Source organism: Anas acuta, chromosome Z (assembly GCF_963932015.1).
Source record: "Anas acuta chromosome Z, bAnaAcu1.1, whole genome shotgun sequence".
In the NCBI taxonomy this organism is placed as follows: Eukaryota; Metazoa; Chordata; class Aves; order Anseriformes; family Anatidae; genus Anas; species Anas acuta.
Genome location: NC_089017.1, coordinates 45,589,583 through 45,604,282, shown reverse-complemented (window position 1 = coordinate 45,604,282; position 14,700 = coordinate 45,589,583). Strand labels below are relative to the sequence as shown.

Genomic DNA, 14,700 nt, shown 5'->3' with positions numbered 1-14,700 from the left:
GCTGCAGGCTGTCCTCTGCCTACACGGCACTCCTTGCAGCACTCTTACTGGTTCCCCAACCCACATGGCCAGGAGATGTGGGGTCAAGCCCAGGTGCCATTTGCTAACATAGATTCTTTTGGTCAAATGTTTTCCGAAGAGCTCATTTCCCTGTAGTGGGATTTGTACTGTCTCCTGAAAGCTGGGTGATATGCCTGCCTGTGCACAGTGCCCAGTTTGTCAGGAAAGGAGGACAGGAGCGTGAACAGAAACACCAATATTCAGCAACAGAATTAGTACATAGTTATACTCTGAAAGCTCACAACTTAGAGGTCTGGAAGTTCATTTTTCCACTAAAAAGTATATACTAGATTTTCTTTCATTTTCCTAAATTAGGTTACTTCATACAGCTGTGAAAAGCAGAATTTGAAACCTAAAGACAGAGATGCATGTTTAATTCTTGGCCTAAAACCTGCAAGGTGATGCCTGCACCAGGACATTTCTTTTGTCTGCAACAAAGGCCAAAGGACAAAGCATCACATCAGCCCTTTGAAATCAAAATTCCTCTTTAAAAGTGACTCAGTAAATATTGGTTGATCTGATAACCTCAGTAAATTTTGTGCAATATATATTACTAACACTATTTCTTTAACACAGGAACCGTGAAATGTTCAATTATCCCTCTCTCTGCAAGTACTTAACACTTCATCAGAAAGCTGCTTTTCTATTGCAATTTACAACAGCAGCAGTTTTAGTTGGATCAGCCAGATTCTCCAGACTCTGTCTGGATTCTACTCCACAGATACTTCATTTCTGGTGCTCTTTTTACCAGGAAAAGTATAATCTGAGAGTGCAGGGTGCTCCCTCTACGCAGCATACATCATGTTATGTTCATGTTTTCAGGCCAAGCGGAAAAAATACTACATCTGCACACTTTGGGACAGCTGAAAAATATACACAGATTGCACCTACTATGCCCGGAGATTTAAAGCTAGTTGTTTTTTAGCCTTGCAGTGAGACTGTGAGACCAATGCCTCCTTGTTAAGTACACAGTTTTGAAGAGAACAAGTCAAATCAGACCTGATCAAAATGTGGCTCCACTTGATGAAAAAGTTACTGCTGAACTCTCCGAGCTTTATGTTGGACTTATAGTTCCTGTTCATCATCTGTAAGCTGAATATTAAGGGAAAATGGTCAAAATTAAACCTTCATGTATGAACAAGTCCATGTTTTCCCCAGGAAACATTCAAAAATATCTCTCACCATTTCTATCGCAAGGCTGAAAGGAGGACTGCTAACATCATACACCTACAGCCCTGTCCCACATATTAACTTCCTAACCACAATTCATTCTCCACTCACACAGGTAAACATCAGCTGAGCTCAACTGATTTCCCCTGACTGGGTGAGATTATGCTAAAAATGACTTGTGTAAGCTGCAAATGATGTACATATTGCTTAACTTCATGCCCATGTTTTAGTAACAAATTCTTGTTTGTGTGAAGCTTGTGTAAATGAATGTTCCGGCAAACTGGAGCAGTCTGAAACCTGCTTTTTATATGGCTTACAGTGGCCTATTCAGCATAACTCCTGAGCTGTTGATGCTCCATGCAGTAGCATGCAGGATGGAGAACATGGGCAGCACTGTTTAGCAAAGGAGTTGGGCATTTGAAAACTTCAGGACTGGTACAGCCTGAAATCGATACCAAAAAGCAAAGCATTTTTAATTATTAAAGGAGAGTACTTGGAGCAATACGGTCACAGAATTTCTACAGATAGCTTAACTGTTAATTCTTTTGTTTGTTGTTGTTGTTAATTCAATATGCCCATTTGGGCTTAATATGCCATTTTGGGCTTATTTGATTTGTCAAGCTAGAGCTCTTGCAATCATGATTGTATTCAAATATGATCTCATATTAAAATCATCACTTTTCGAGTCCTGACCGTTGATGGAAAAAGTTGAACATATGGAAATTAAAAAATATATTTTGTACACACTTCCAAGTGAAAAAAATCTAGAAAATTAAAAACATTTCTCTTTTCAATAGCTTTACATTTTAATGCTAGACTTCAGTTATACTGTGTCAGTCTTCCACTTGCTAACAAAGACTTCATTGGAAGCTCAATGAATATGGTTTCTCTTTAAGACTTTAGTTTTGAAATAAAGATGATCTTACATTGAATACTACTATTTTGTTGCACTGTAATTTGTCTTGAAATCATTCAGTTACCTTTATATTCATTTTTCCCCAGACTTCATCTGCAGAAATGTTTAATTTTAACGTTTATTTCCTGTATTGATCACTTCTGTCCTCCTTATCCAATGCATCCAAAAAAATCTTATTATCTAAAGCCTTTCAGTAGTGTTGTATGCAAGACACCTGCATTAGTAAAACCATCATATGGTACTGCTAATGAAGCTTATGTGCTTTAAGTACCATGGATACTTAAGCTGAAGGAAGAGACAGCTTCCACCTCTTCTGCCCTATATATTGTGTTTGTCAGTACTACAGTGACACTGAAAACTACTTGTGGTATATTGAAGTCTTCCAATATTTTATTCAGTGACGAACCAACTGATGACACTTTGTAAATCCATGAAACTCAGCTTGTTTGTGATGCTTGCCAAGCACACTCCAGACAATCATATTTATATGCAAAATTTATGCTTCCTCTTATTTGAAGACTGTGATCACCCCATGTGTTTCTGAAGGTGCAATCTAACAAGCCCTTCTCCTTCACTAAAAAGAACTTACTTTGTATTATTTTATCTTGTAGTGTTTTAATTGGCAGTAGCTGAGCTTTTGATGCTTACTGGAGGGAATTAGTCTTCCAAAAATATTGTTTTAAAAAAACATTCTTTAAAGAAAAGTGACTCAAAATTCAACTCTTTTCCTTTTCCCTTTCCTATTCTTACCCTCCAGATGAAAGCAGCTAAAAATACTCCCACTGCATTTTCCTCCACACAGGAAGATACACTAATATGAGAACAAGAGGAGTTTATTCTTCTCAGCAGGAATAAAATGTAGGCTCAGTGGTCTCCTAGTATGTTTACATGAAGATTTCCCTCTGAACTTGAATTCTGGGGGTAAAGTCTTTCATCAAACTATTTACATTGTACTCTAGAGATCACTCCAGATGCGACAAGCACATAGGAATACTGCAAGAAAATTTAAAAAGTGATCCTTTCCTACTTTCCTACTTTCCTACTCCATATACTTTACAAGTATATGTTTTAATGCTGAGTAAAACTAAATGCTGAAGTGACTGGGCAGTCCTATTCCTTTTTCCGGCAACAAGCACGCCAGTAATGCTTTTAGTGACTGTCAAACTAACTTGATATTGCTCAAATAAATCAGGCCTGACATAGACCTGGGAATGAAAAATAATTGCTGTAAATAAGTAAATAAAATCCAGTTTCTACTCAATAACTTTCAAGCAAATTACTAAGATACTGCAGTAGTGCATGAAAACCAGAGGACAGAACTTAATTGAAACAACATAAATACAATTTAACTGGACAACATTGTTCTCTTTATCCAAAGCCAAAAGAAATACCAACATGTAAAAATAATAAGAACAAGAGTTAAAAGTTAGATATCAGCCCTAGTATTATGAGAAATAAAAACAACACAAGTGTGGTGCATGTGCTGGTGTCAATTGTGATTTTGATCTCTGTGTTATTTTGTCTTCTGCACTGAAATCAACCTTGAGATGCATATTTTTGTGTGTGACTATTATAAACTTGGTACAGGACTGTGACAATGAAACAGCTTGATGATTGCACCTCAGCTTATCCTAGTGCTGCTAGAATTTCTCAGCAGTCTAATAACTGCTGTCTAAGTTGCAGTATTGCCATCCATTTCTCTAGAAGACTACATATGCACTATGGTTTCCTGATGATAACACTATATAGCTCTTTTAACTGATTAAATTCCTGGATAGCCATTGAAGTCAGATTCTGGCTCCCTATCACTAAGATGACTTAAGCTGTGATCTTCATCTAATGGCTACAAATGCAGGAGTTTGAAGTGGACACTTGCTAACCTAGGAAACTGCATCCAACAGTAACAAGCCCTTGAGAAGATTTTCATCACAGGCAATTCTAAAAAAAAACAACAACAAAACAAAACCAAAACAAAACAAAACAATCAACCAACCAACCAAACAAACAAAAAAAAGCACAAGAAATATTTAGTTCTCCATTCTGAATGTCCATCCAATACCTCTTAAAATAAAAGTATGTTCACATTTCACAGGAATAGAATCATAGAATCATAGAGTCATAGAGTCATTTGGGTTCTAAAAGGCTTCCAAGATCATCTTGTCCAACCATCACCCTACTACCAATGTCACCCACTAAACCACGTCCAACCTTTCCTTGAACAACCCTGTACAACCCTGAACAACCCTTGGTGTATTAGGCACATCAAGCCTAATACATGTGGGGACAGAGAATAGTATTAGAAACAAGTGGGCCATACTTCTCCAGCATACATGTACTCTGGTTTGGAGTTCCTTCTACACATATAATGAAGTATATATATATATAAGTATAATGAAGGGACTCTGGCCAAATTCCATTAAAAGGACAAATCCCATTAGGTCTGAGGATGTGATCATTATGAAATTCCTTCAGCTAACCTTTTAAAGCATTATCTTAGTATAGATTCACTTATGGCTCATCAAAAAGTATGCACATGTACCGTTCTGCATATAGTAAAACATCACTGATGCCACAGAAAACATGGAAGCATGGATGGCTGGAACTTAGCAAAGCATGTTGGTTCTTTTGCAGGTCAGCCTGCATGAAGAAAAGTTAATCACTGCCAATGGGCAAAATAACTAAAGAGCTTGAAGTTTTGCCTCATTGCCTGGGGTTTATGGAAAGGTTATAAACAGCTAGAAGTAAAATAAATTATCTGACTTCAGCAATGCCTTATGCCAACCTACTTCAATACACAAAGCATTATCCATTCTTAAAACAAAACAAAACAAACAAACAAACAAAACCAACCAATGACAAGTAATTAAAAATGTTCCCATGTAGCTTCTGAGCAGGAAAGTACTATGCTTCTGTTGTTGCTTGTCATTGAGGTAGGTAAGGAGAAACACCCTGGTGGAGGTTTGGGATGCAGGATTTCCATAAACAGTTGATTAACTTCCATGTTCCACAAAGCAGGATTTTGTGTATCCTTGTCCACTCCACTTCCTCTAGACAACAACTTATTCTCATCCATTCTTGCCACTTTAAGACTGTGGTATCTTCTGTGATGCCTATGGCCCCATGGCTACATACAACAGTTAAGCTGAGTGTAGTTAGAGACAATTACCAATGAAACCTAAAAATGGAAACCTTAAAAGTCCTAAATTATAGCCCTAGTGAGCCTTTGAGGTATTCTTGTTGTGTCTCTTAATGGAAACCCATTTCTAGTTACATAGCCCATGAAATGTGTGGTTTGAAGATCTGGCTTCAGAGGGGCTGTATATAACTGGACAGCATTTAGAAAGAATAAACAAGCATACAACATTTTCCAAGAAGGGCATTTTCCTTGGTTAAATTTATGCTCAGGTTTAAGCTTTTAAAGCACATTCAACAATAATCCAAACACAGCTAGCAAACAAACAGGATCAAGTGACTAGTTTCCAATTCTTTCTGCTTATTTAGTAGATGATGTGCATTGAATCTGCTCTGAGCTACAGAAAGAAAAAGACACTTCTTGTCCCAGGAGGCTTCCACACAGAGATGTCTCAAACTCATGAGTAAATTGATTACACAGATGATTCAGCTGGTTCTGGCATACAGGAAAAAAAAAAAAAGGAGACTATTTTTAGCTTAGTACTTCATTATCAGTTTAATGGCATCCTGAGGTTTATCAGTCTGTCAGGTCAGGAAGAAAGTACACCTTCTTAGGGGGAAGCACTGAAACAAATTTCCTCATTAAGTACCATGTCTCCTAGTTTTTTCTCTAATGCCAGAAGGATCATTTTTTACATTGCAAGTTTGGTAACCGTAAGCCAAATCGTTATCTGTTGGCTATCTCCATCACTTTTACCTATTTTGTCTTTGGCTACTGCATTTTAAAGTGATTGCTTCTGGGTCTTGATATAGTCTCCATACATATTTTATAATAACACTGATACTGACATAGGGAAACTGATCGCTGTGTATATATGAACATCTTACTATTCTAATGCATCTCGGTGGATTTTTGTCTCATCTTTCTAAGACTGTTGCATTGCCAAAGGTTAATTACATTTCCCATGCCATCTGGGCATTGTTCTCAGTTAATCATACTTATCATTACATTTTTTCAGTCTTCCAACATGAGCATCCCCAGTGTTTTTATTAGAAAGCTTATATCCTCCAACAACTCTCCTTCCTTCCTAGTTCCTGGTTTATCTCTTACCACAGCTGTGGATGCAGAATAAATTCCTGGTATCACATCATTCAAGAAAATTCATCTTAATGATCTGGCACACTTGTTGACATACTTGTCTCTATAATACCCTCCAGGCATACAATTTATCTGTAACCCTAATAAAGAAAACTGATTAAAAAGAGTAACAAAAATCAGTTGAAAGTAAGCCAAAGACTTGTTCAGACCCCTCCTCATTGCAGCTCTTCTCCAAAGTCAAACAGTCCCATCCTTACATTAATTAAACATATGTGCATATAATGTTTGTGAGATCAGCCCTTTCTGACAGCCAGTATCTGCTTCACGCACGTTACATTCCTGGCTGCCGATACAGTCAGTGGATGGACTAATTATGGGTAGGTATTTGTGACAAGTGTTCCCGGAACCTAAATACAGATTATCTGTCTCATTGCGTATATCCATCAGCTCATAACTGTCAGGCAGAGCTGAAAAAGCAAAACAGAGGAATAAAATTCCCTTTTTCAGTCCCCTAACGCTTAACAAGCTCGGCACCCACCAGAGCTCAGGTATATCATCCAAAAGCAAACCACAGTAGCCTAATGGCCAAAGTAGGTAGGTAAGTAATGGCAACAGGCCAGTGCAGGAAGATGTGAGGGAGCCCAGATGGTGGCAAATTTAACCTGTTTAATTTTTTATGCTAGTGCAAGGTAGTACCTGACTCATTGCCATTTGAGACTTTTGGGAGAAGACGTACTTGCTTATGATTCTGAACACGCTCTGTTTCTACACAACTGTGAACAAGAAAATGGTGACAGTCCACCAGCCACTACTCTTAGGAGTTTCTATGAAGATGTCTTTGAATCAACTCTTTTTAAAAAAGACATACACAAAATCTTGTGCAATAGTCAGTCAGGTTTGTAATTTTTCATTACTCCTTTTTGATTTATTTAAGAGAAGCTTTCAAGTGAAACTAAGTGGATAAAACATTGTCTGAAACCTATATAAATGAGTGAGAATATGAAAAAGTGGGTGAGACAGTGAAACCAAGCAAGAGCAACATGGAACCATAGAAACATAGAACAGTTTGGGCTGGACGGGATCTTAAAGCTCACCTGGTTTCAACCCCCCTGCATGGGCAGGGACACCTCCGACTAGATCAGCTTGCCCGAGGCCTCATCCAACCTGGTCTTGGACACTTCTAGGGATGGGGCATCCACAGCTTCTCTGGGCAAACTGTTCGAGTGCCTCACTGCCCTCTGAGTGAAGAATTTCTTCTTAACCTCTAATCCAAATTTCCCCTCTTTTAGTTTAAAACCATTCCCCCTTGTTCTGTCATTCTCACTTGTCCTGTCTGACTGAGAAAAAAAAATAAAAATGTTCTCCATCTTTTTTGTAGAGTTTCTTCAAGGACTGGAAAGCTGCAATGAAGTCTCCCACAAGACCTCTTCTTTAGTCTGAACAACCCCAGCTCTCTCAGCCTTTCTTCATAGGAGAGGTGGACTAGCCCTCTGATCAACTTTGTGACCCTCCTCAGGACCCATTCTAACAGACCCATATCCTTCTGATACTGGGGCCCCAGACCTGGACATCCACTCTAGGTGGGGCCTCATAAGGGCAGAGTAGAGGGGGACAACTGTATCCCTCCACCTGCTGGTCACATCTCTTTTGATGCAGCCCAGTATGCAGTTGGCCTTCTGGGCTGCAAGCACACACTGCTGGCTCATGTCGAGCTGTTTGTCCACCAGAACCCCCAAGCCTTTCTCTGCAGGGCTGCTCTCAGTGAGCTCATCTCCCTGTCTGTACTCATGCCTGGGATTGCCCTGATCTAGGTTCAGCACCTTGCACATGGCCATGTTAAACCTCATTAGCTTCAGGTAGGCTCATTTCTCCAGCCTGTTCAGGTCCCTTTGGATGGGATCCCTTCCTTCTTTGGTATCAACTGCACCACTCAGCTTGGTGTTGTCTGCAAACATGCTGAGGGTGCAATTGATCCCATGGTCTGTGGTATTGATAAAGACAGTAAAAAGTATTGGGCCCAAGACAGATCACCAAGCGACACCACTCACCACCAGCCTTTTCCTGGGCATAGAGCCATTGACCATCACTCTCTGGGTGTGACTTTCAAGCCAGTTCCTTATACACTGAATGCTCCACCCTTCAAATTCACTTCTTTCCAATTCAGACATCAGGATGTCATGTGGGATCATGTTGAAGACCTTACAGAATCCCAGGTAGATGTCATCAGTTGGTCTTCCCTTGTTGATTGATGCAGTCATTCCATCATAGCAGGCTACCAAATTGGTCAGGCATGATTTGCCCTTGGTGAAGCCATGCTGCTGTCTTGGATCACCTCATTGTCCTGCATGTGCATTGACGTTGCTTTCAGGAGGATCTGCTTCATAATATTCCCAGGTGCAGAGGTGAAGCTCATTGGTCTGTAGATCCCCAGATCCTCCTTTCTATCCTTTTTAAAAATGGGAGCGATGTTTCCCTTTTTCTAGTCACTGGGGACTTCACCTGACTGCTCAGACTTTTCAAACACGATGGAGAAAGGTTTGGCAACTATATCAACCAGTTCCCTCAGGACCCTGGGATGCATGTCATCAGGCCCCATAGACTTGTACTGTTCCATTCCATCAGGTGGTCTCAAGCTTGCTCTTCACTTACAGTGGGAAATACTTTGCTCCCCATTCCCGTCTACAGTTCAGGGAAACAAGAGATGTGGGAAGCCTGACTGGCAGTATAGACTGAGGCAAAAATGTTACTGAGTACCTCAGCCTTCTCCATGTCTGTCATTACCAGTTCTCCCTTCTTGTTTATCGGAGGAGGTACACTCTCCTTCCAATGTACCTATAGAGTCTCTTTTTTTACTCTTTGCATCCTTTGCCAAGCTCAGTTCCACTTGTGCCTTGGTTTTCCTGATCCCATCCCTGTACATCTGGGCAGCATCCCTGTGCTCTTTCCAGGCCACATGTCTCTGCTTCCACTGTCTGTGCATTTCCTTCTTGTGTCTCAGTTTGACCAGCAGCTCCTTGCTCAGCCATCCCAGTTTTCTGCCCTCCCTGTTTGCTTTCTTACACAGGCAAAAGGAGAGTTTTGTGTTTTCATTTTTCAGTGAAAACACCCTTAACGAGTTGTCAGCTCTGTTCAGCTCCTTTGTCCCTAAGGACAGTGTTCCAGGGGATCTCTGAACCCATCCACTAGGTCTTTAAATAGCTTGAATTTCGCTCTTTGGAAGTTCAGAGTCCTGATTTTGCTCTTTGCCAGGCTCGTGTTCCTTGAGATCAGAAACTCAGCCAGGGCTTGGTCACTGCAACCCAGATTGCCTCCAATCTTAACTTTTTAAATGAGCTTGTCTGCATTGGTAAGCACAAGGTTCAGTAATATTTGTCCTCTGCTTAGTATTACATAGACCAGGAGGTTATCCTCATGCACTCCAGGAGTCTCCTAGATTGCTCACAGCCTGCTGTGTAGTTTTCCCAGCAGACATCCAGGTGGTTGAAGTCCACCTGAAGTGGATGAGAACATGCAAGCATGACATTTCTCGTAGGTGAAGCAAGAAGGCCTCATCCACAGGCTCCCCTTGATCACGTGGCCTATAATAATCCCTGACCACAAGGTATCCTTCATTGGTGTGGTCCTTAACTTTCACCCACAAGCTCTCAGCCTGTCCTTTTCCTCAGAGGCAGCTCTTCTCAAACAGTCCCTTCCCTGACATAGATAGCAACACCCCTGCCCCTCTTTCCTGCCTATTTCTTCTGAAGAGCTTGTAGCCCCCTATTCCAGTGCTCCAGTTATGTGATCCATCCCACCATGTTTCTGTGAAAGCAATCAGGTCATATTTGTCTAATTGCATCACGGTTTCCAACTCCTCCTGCTTGTTTCCCATGCTGTGTGCGTGGGAAACATGCATATGTACAAAATATCTCAAAGGACTGTGACTGTTGCCTGTTGATTTCTAAACCTCAGTGGTAGCAGCGCATGATTACAATGGTAATGTTAAATTAAGTACTTCCATTTCTTCTCCCCTGCTGCACTTTTTGTGGTACACATAAAATGCTGGCTGTTCACATGCGTAGCACTGAAACATCAGGCAGCCACACAGCACTTAGGCATTAAGTTTGTATTGTAGGTCATGCCTGAAAGCCCACACTACCCTTGCAGCTAACAATTACTTCCAGCCCAAAATGTGTCCTTAAAAGCAGTATTATCATACCTTTACGACACAACCCTACAGTCACAATGACTGACTGACTGACCGCTCCCCATGCGATGAAGTCAGTTTACAACTTCCAAGTTAGCTTTAAGGGCTTTATTATGGATCAGTTCCTACTACGTTATTGAAAATACTTTGATCTATCAGGTTTTAGCACAGCCTAAATTTAAAATGAGCTTCTATAGGAGAAGCCCTCCTTTCATGCTGCAGTTGAGCTGTATGAATTGTGAGGTTGCAGGCACAATGAAGAGAAAAGTAGGAACATTGGTCCTACTAATAGGAAGATTAGCTACTACATTCGTCTTCCTCTCTGCCTTGGAAGAGACCCATGCAGTAAGTCAGAGAAACTACAACTCCAGCAGTCATGAAAAAGTGTCTTCCCATTTTGCTGGAGGGGCAGAAGGAAGAAATAGGATTCAGTTTCCAACTTCTTAAAATTTGATCATCTTCATGAGCTGGTCTTAGAAGACAAAATTTATTCCCTGTCAGTGATACTCCCATTCACACTAAGTAGTTCTCCTCCCCTTGCTGCACCAGTCTCCCTCAGATGTGATTTAAGCTGTAATAATAGAAATTGATATTCCTTATGCATACTTAAAAAGTGAACAGCATAAATACGCTAGGCGAGGGACACTAGTCTGTTTTAGAGCACATTTCTCTGACTGTGCCAGGCTCTGAGCTGACTCCTCAGCTCAGGACAGCAGCCTGTGCAGAGGTCTGGGCTCAAATCAAGGCTTAACATGGCCCTTCATGAAGCATCCAGAGAGATAACCTCCCAGAAAACTTCCCGTGCCCATGGCCATGCTCAGCAGCTGCTGTCCCCTGAATGTCCATGACCTCCACCACCCAAGTGGAGGCCTCACTCAGGATGGTCTCCATCAGCTGAGCATTGGCACCAGCAGCTGCTTCAGCCCCTGCTTACCTCAGCTTGCGTAAAGTCTGAGGATTTTTGTACTAGTCGGCAAGGTCTCCAACAGCATCTGCAAAAGTCACTTTACTCAGTTTCACAGAGACCTGAGCTCAGAGAGAATCAGGCCTTAAAGATGTATTTAATGGTTCAAGCAGCCCAAAGGGTGAGGCTGTAATATTGTTCTCCTTGTGATTATGACTGTGTGAATACTGAAAAGCTTAAGCAAGCCCTGTATATTTACTAACTCTAGATACAAACATGAACTGTTGAAGCTCTTTATTTCTAAACATTTTATAAATAAAAGCATTTGATGCTTCTCATGGACAGCCTAGAGCAGAAAAGCAAAAAACTAACACTGACCTTGTGTCAGTGTTATGATTTCATTTTTTAAACCCTCAGAAAATCAATTGCCTAAAATGTAACCTACTTAGGACAAGACAAATCTTTCACTCTTCAGTCCAGTGAGGTTTATAAAGCATCTGGCTGTTGGGGAAAAAGATTGTTCTCAAGTACACTGATGTGAAAACCACAGACCGAGTTCTTTTTGATTCTGTCACTCCAACCCTGGCAAAACTTAACTACTAAACTCCACCAATTAAACCTCCACCAGTCGTTCAGAGTTGCTATTGGAGTGTGATGGAAGAGCAGGAACAAAGAGTATTTGCACTGCGCTTTGCATTTTCAAAGAATTTTGCAAATGCTAGTGAATGATGGGTCAGATTCTTGATTTAGGTTATCAAGATTATTCATCATCAGCCAAGGCATATTTTCTTTGCATAAGAAAGAGGAAAAAACAAACCAAACCAAAATTAAAAAAGCCTCAATATAATGCCAAGGTGATGAAAACATTCCTCTGTAGCTCATGCACTGATAGGAAGTATTATGTGGATGCTGCAGACTACCACATTTCTGACCTCACCTCACACTGTTGTCTTTCCTGAGATGAAGCACTGGTCAGCTGTACTGAGAACTAAGATACCACAGCTCAGGTCTGATGACAAAAGAAGAAGAAGGTCTCTTGCACTTCAGCTGCAATCCAAGCATCTTGGAGTATTTTCTCTCCCTTTTCTGCATTTGTGGTGACTTAATGGAAGAATTAAAGACATTTGCCTCATTTCCAACAAGGAACACCAAGCCACAGGTAGGCACCACGCACTGACTGTCTCAAGAAACAGTCACCATCACTGAGTACACAATTAAAAACCCTCTACTGGGTAACTCTCTCAATAACACACTAGCCTGTAAGAATTCCACTGAAAGATTCCGATTGGATATCTAAGTTAAAAAACAAAAGTAAAAAACAAAACTAAACCAAAAACAAAACCAACCAAACAAAAAACATCAAAAGGAGAACTGACTTTGTCTCTGCAGCTGCATCACATTCTTTACTATCCTCAGACTTCATCCCTAGGAGTTGTTCTCCCCAGAAGTTTCACCCCACTGTCCATGGAGATGTTTGTTGCCCAGTACCAAAAGAATTAGCTCTTTGGTTTCTCCTCCAAAGGGATTTCTGTTGGAAGTGAAAGGAATGATAAGATAACTCCAATGAAAATCATCTGTCACTACATGGTGCTACATCCTGATTGTTGAATGAGGTTAAAAAATAGAATGAAATCCCCTTAAAGGGCTGGAATATGGTATGCCTTTTTCTGTACTAGCTTTTTATAGAGTAACAAAACTAAAATACTTCAGACTGCCTGGGCTGTAACAGCTTCATAACAGTGTCGATTCATTTGTGTTTACTGTCATATCTTAATAAATATTGCAGTCAATAAAGGTTTTATGCCAGTTACCTGTATCCTTTGGCTCACCTTCTGCAGAGCTTGTGTATTTATCATGACTGTCACAGTTAAGCCAGAAAGCAGTCACTCTTGCTTAATTTTTCACCATAGGTACTTCTATGCAGACACCACATTTACAATTTTTATGTGTTAACTTCTTAATATGTGCCAAGTGGTTTTACCACAACTGCTGCAAGGCTTGGATACATTGAAAAAAATATAACAGAACACTGAAAAAAACAATCATCAACTGAATCTAATGGAGCTCTTCCCCTGCTCTCAAAGGGGATCTGTGCATGGCCCATGGCCCTTTCTTAGGTCATGAGCTTGAAAGCTGGGCAAAGTGACACCAGCTGCCATCACCACTACCACCTCCCTCCGGGAAGGAAAGTGCAGCTTCTACTTAAAGCTATTCCTCCTAAAAATATACACAACATTTCAGCAACAGCTTTTTCGAGTACTCTGGCAACCTGCATGACCCACAGTTTTATTTCACGTCTCTGACTGTTTTTCTACCTTCTAGCAATCTTTGGTCTCATACAGACTGCCACATGCCATGTAATATCTCTCCATCTCCCACAGAACAGCCAACAACAACAACAACAAAAAATTGGTAAAATTAAGTAAAAGTAAAAGAGTTCCTGAGACTTCTATACAAAGCTCTTTGCCTCTCTACCTGTAGCCATCATGGCCAGACAAGGATATTTGTTTCCTAAAATGCAGCAATTTTGTGTAGCAAACCAGATTCATGCAATCTTAAAAAAGATATATGTGTTTTTTAAAGAAGGTGCTTACTTAGCTTCCATAATTTACTCCAAGTACGTGAACCCAGAAAAAATAAGACAGTCTTCACAAGATTATCCTGAAAGTGGTTTGTAGGTTTTAAGAGTCATTCAGTCTGCAGCAGACATAAATAGAGCATTAAGTAGCTGGCAATTCCACAGCAACAGCAGTATTTGTTGCATGAGCTGTGGGAAATAGCATGTGAGTATGCCATAGCCAGAAAGATCATTACATAAATCATTCAGAGCATTATTCTGAAAAACAAATATGAGAGTGAAAAGTTATGGATGAGGATAATACGTAATGACAGGATAATATCACAGCTAATTTCTCTTGTGCACAAGTCGTTGAGTTTCTAAGTTCCCTAGCAATGTTGATAAGTAAAAATTGAGTAAAAAGGATTCTGACTTAAGCATTTTGAGATTTTTTTACAAAATGTTAGACTGAATATTTTTTCTTGCTTCTGTTTCATCAGTACCAGCAATGATTAATCACCACTAAATACTGTTCAATAATTAAACCAGATGATATTTCTGTTCTCATTATTTTATCTCTCTCTTGCTAAGTTTTTCTTTAAAACAAACGTCCCCCAGTCAGATAATTAATGTTCACTTTTCTAGGGTCTGTTCAGAATAGGAATACATGTACACT

At 40.2% G+C, this 14,700-nt stretch overlaps 1 protein-coding gene across 7 annotated transcripts in view; it reads right to left on the bottom strand.

Moving 5' to 3' along the window:
* Positions 1 to 14,700, bottom strand: part of MARCHF3 (membrane associated ring-CH-type finger 3) — a 68,105-nt gene that overhangs the window by 27,144 nt on the left and 26,261 nt on the right. For 3 of the 7 annotated variants that reach the window (XM_068666922.1, XM_068666920.1, XM_068666921.1), the window contains one exon: positions 1,060 to 1,152. The exons of the other annotated variants lie outside the window; for them this stretch is intronic. The gene's annotated coding sequence lies outside the window, so the exon portion shown is untranslated. The remainder of the gene's footprint in view (positions 1 to 1,059; positions 1,153 to 14,700) is intronic. 7 annotated transcript variants of the gene reach the window in all.